The sequence below is a fragment of the Triticum dicoccoides genome, chromosome 7A (assembly GCF_002162155.2).
Source record: "Triticum dicoccoides isolate Atlit2015 ecotype Zavitan chromosome 7A, WEW_v2.0, whole genome shotgun sequence".
NCBI classification, from domain to species: domain Eukaryota; kingdom Viridiplantae; phylum Streptophyta; class Magnoliopsida; order Poales; family Poaceae; genus Triticum; species Triticum dicoccoides.
In genome coordinates this window covers 141,398,431-141,403,166 of record NC_041392.1, presented here as the reverse complement: position 1 = coordinate 141,403,166, position 4,736 = coordinate 141,398,431, and positions in this window count along the sequence as shown.

Sequence of the window (4,736 nt, the reverse complement as noted above, 5' to 3'; positions counted from 1 at the left end):
GATGCTCTAATAATTATGATCATCACACTTTTATTTTTCTTACAACTCAACAATTACAACTCGATACTTAGAACAAAATATGACTCTGTATGAATGCCTCCGGCGGTGTACCGGGATATGCAATGAATCAAGAGTGACACGTATGAAAGAATTATGAATGGTGGCTTTGCCACAAATACGATGTCAACTACATGATCATGCTAAGCAATATGACAATGATGGAGTGTGTCATAATAAACAGAACGGTGGAAAGTTGCATGGCAATATATCTCAGAATGGCTATGGAGATGCCATAATAGGTAGGTATGGTGGCTGTTTTGAGGAAGGTATATGGTGGGTGTATGATACCGGCGAAAGGTGCGTGGTATTAGAGAGGCTAGCAAAGGAGGAAGGGTGAGAGTGCGTATAATCCATGGACTCAACATTAGTCATAAAGAACTCATATACTTATTGCAAAAATCTACAAGTTATCAAAGCAAAGTATTACATGCATGCTCCTAGGGGGATAGATTGGTAGGAAAAGACCATCGCTCATCCCCGACCGCCACTCATAAGGAAGACAATCAATAAATAAATCATGCTCCGACTTCATCACATAACGGTTCACCATACGTGCATGCTACGGGAATCACAAACTTTAACACAAGTATTTCTCAAATTCACAACTACTCAACTAGCACAACTTTAATATTACCATCTCCATATCTCAAAACAATTATCACGTATCAAACTTCTGATAGTATTCAACACACTCATAAGAAAGTTTTATTATTAATCTTGTATACTAAGAATATTAGGATTTTAAGCAAATTACCATGCTACTAAGACTCTCAAAATAATCTAAGTGAAGCATGAGATATCAATAGTTTCTATAAAACAAATCCACCACCGTGCTCTAAAAGATATAAGTGAAGTACTAGAGCAAAATTATATAACTCAAAAGATATAAGCGAAGCACATAGAGTATTCTAACAAATTCCAAATCATGTATGTCTCTCTTAAAATGTGTGTACAGCAAGGATTATTGTGGTAAACTAACAAACAAAGACTCAAATCATACAAGACGCTCCAAGCAAAACACATATCATGTGGCGAATAAAAATATAGCTCCAAGTAAAGTTACCGATAGAAGTAGACGAAAGAGGGGATGCCTTCCGGGGCATCCCCAAGCTTTGGCTTTTAGGTGTCCTTAGATTATCTTGGGGGTGCCATGGGCATACCCAAGCTTAGGCTCTTGCCACTCCTTGTTCCATAATCCATCAAATCTTTACCCAAAACTTGAAAACTTCACAACACAAAACTTAAAGTAGAAAATCTCGTGAGCTCTGTTAGCGAAAGAAAATAAAAGACCACTTCATGGTACTGTATTGAACTCATTCTTTATTTATATTGGTGTTATAACTACTGTATTCCAACTTCTCTATGGTTTATAAACTATTTTACTAGCCATAGATTCATCAAAATAAGCAAACAACACACGAAAAACAGAATCTGTGAAAAACAGAACAGTCTATAGTAATATGTAGCTAGCGCAAGGTCTGGAACCCCAAAAATTCTTAAATAAATTGCTGTACGTGAGGAATTTATATATTAATCATCTGCAAAAATAATTAACTAAATATAAATTTCCAAATAAAAATGGCAGCAGTTCTCGTGAGCGCTAAAGTTTCTGTTTTTTACAGCAAGTTCAACAAGACTTTCCCCATGTCTTCCCAACGGTTCTACTTGGCACAAACACTAATTAAACCCCAAAAACACAACCAAAAAAGAGGCTAGATAAATTATTTATTACTAAACAGGAGCAAAAAGCAAGAAATAAAAATAAAATTGGGTTGCCTCCCAACAAGCGCTATCGTTTAACGCGCCTAGCTAGGCATAACAAGCAAGAATAGATCTAGGTATTGCCATCTTTGGTAGGGAATTCTTCAATTAGGCATCTACCATCTTTAGGAATTTCTTTCTTTTTATTAATTATCAAACTTTTAGGCACAAGATCTAAAAATTCATTTGTAACAAATGGTTCCTTAATGATAGCAAAAAGATTGGGATGAATACTTATAGATTTGAGATCCGCATCCTTACTGGAGGATTCACCCTTATTTTTAGGAACGTACATAAGCTTGGCAACTTTTGTGTAAGGACTTGGAGTATTCTTTACGGAAGAAAAAGTGGTTCCCAAGTTGGTAATGATGTTCTCAAGTTTATCGATCCTAACGGAATCGTGATTTATTTTCTCATTAACTATGGGTTCCTTTTCTTTAATATCTTTCAAAGTAACTACAACTTTAGATCCATATTGAGAGATTCGGCTGTGGATCTTTTTATCCAAATTTTCAATTAATTCTACGTTAGCAATCTTATTTTCAATAATTTCAAGCCTTTGGATTACATGCTCCAAAGTTAATATAGTTCCATTAACCAAGAGAGGAGGTGAGCCAAATAAATCTAACATAGCATTATAAGAATCAAAAGTATGGCTACCCAAAAATTTCCCTCCGGTAATAGTATCAAGAATATAACGGTGCCAAGGAGTAATGCCTACATCAAAATTGCGAAGAAGAACGGAAGTAGATTGCTTCCTAGTAGATCTACTTTGAGCATTGCAAATTCTATACCAAGCATCTTTTAGATTTTCTCCCCCCCTTTGCTTAAAATTTAGAATTTCATTCTCGGGAGACAGCGGAGAAGATAAGGGACTAGCCATAACGACAAGCAAGCAAACTAACAAACAAGCAAACAAAAAGCAAGCAGGCAAAAAGAGGCAAATAGAGAGGGAGGATAGAGAGAGAGAGAGGGCGAATAAAACGGCAAGGGTGAAGTGGGGGAGAGGAAAACGAGAGGCAAATGGCAAATAATGTAATGCGGGAGATAAGGGTATGTGATGGGTACTTGGTATGTTGACTTTTGCGAAGACCTCCCCGGCAACGGCGCTAGAAATCCTTCTTGCTACCTCTTGAGCAATGCGTTGGTTTTCCCCGAAGAGGAAGGGATGATGCAACAAAGTAGCGTAAGTATTTCCCTCAGTTTTTGAGAACCAAGGTATCAATCCAGTAGGAGGCTACGCGCGAGTCCCTCGTACCTGCACAAAACAAATAAATCCTCGCAACCAACGCAAATAGGGGTTGTCAATCCCTATAAGGCCACTTATGAGAGTGAGATCTGATAGATATGATAAAGATAATATTTTTGGTATTTTTATGATAAAGATGCAAAGTAAAATAAAGGCAAAGTAAATAGAAAAGGAAATAACTAAGTAGAAGGAGATCAATATGATAAAGATAGACCCAGGGGCCATAGGTTTCACTAGTGGCTTCTCTCGAGAGAATAAGTATTCTACGGTGGGTGAACAAATTACTGTTGAGCAATTGACAGAATTGAGCATAGTTATGAGAATATCTAGGCATGATCATGTATATAGGCATCATGTCCGAGACAAGTAGACCGACTCCTGCCTGCATCTACTACTATTACTCCACTCATCGACCGCTATCCAGCATGCATCTAGAGTATTAAGTTAAAAACAGAGTAACGCCTTAAGCAAGATGACATGATGTAGAGGGATAGACTCATGCAACATGAAGAAAACCCCATCTTGTTATCCTCGATGGCAACAATACAATACGTGCCTTGCTGCTCCTACTTTCACTGGGAAAGGACACCGCAAGATTGAACCCAAAGCTAAGCACTTCTCCCATTGCAAGAAAAATCAATCTAGTAGGCCAAACCAAAATAATAATTCGAAGAGACTTGCAAAGATAACCAATCATACATAAAAGAATTCAGAGAAGATTCAAATATTATTCATAGATAGACTTGATCATAAACCCACAATTCATCAGTCTCAACAAACACATCGCAAAAAGAAGATTACATCGAATAGATCTCCACAAGAGAGGGGGAGAACATTGTATTGAGATCCAAAAAGAGAGAAGAAGCCATCTAGCTACTAACTATGGACCCGTAGGTCTGAGGTAAACTACTCACACTTCATCGGAGAGGCTATGGTGTTGATGTAGAAGCCCTCCGTGATCGATGCCCCCTCCGGCGGAGCTCCGGAACAGGCTCCAAGATGGGATCTCGTGGATACAGAAAGTTACGGCTGTGGAATTAGGGTTTTGGCTCCGTTTCTGATTGTTTGGGGGTATGTGGATATATATAGGAGGAAGGAGTACGTCGGTGGAGCAACAGGGGGCCCACGAGGGTGGAGGGTGCGCCTGGGGGCGGGGGGGGGGGGGTAGGCGCGCCCCCTACCTCATGGCCTCCTCTTTTCTTTCTTGACGTAGGGTCCAAGTCCCCCGGGTCTTGTTCGTTGAGAAAATCACGTTCCCGAAGGTTTCATTCCGTTTGGACTCCATTTGATATTCCTTTTCTTCGAAACCCTAAAACAGGCAAAAAATAGCAATTCTGGGCTGGGCCTCCGGTTAATAGGTTAGTCCCAAAAATAATATAAAAGTAGAAAATAAAGCCCAATAATGTCCAAAACAGTAGATAATATAGCATGGAGCAATCAAAAATAATAGATACATTGGAGACGTATCAATGATCACGGACATGACGAGGAGTCTCGAAATGGTCGAGACATAAAGATTGATATATTGGACGACTATATTCGGACACTGTCGTGGAATTGCCACGGCAGATCCTAGTGTGAGGACTTAGTCATGAGGCCAACACATCTATGTGGTAGCCTGAGAGGGGTTGATCGGGATGAGAGACGCGAGGCGGATCAACACACA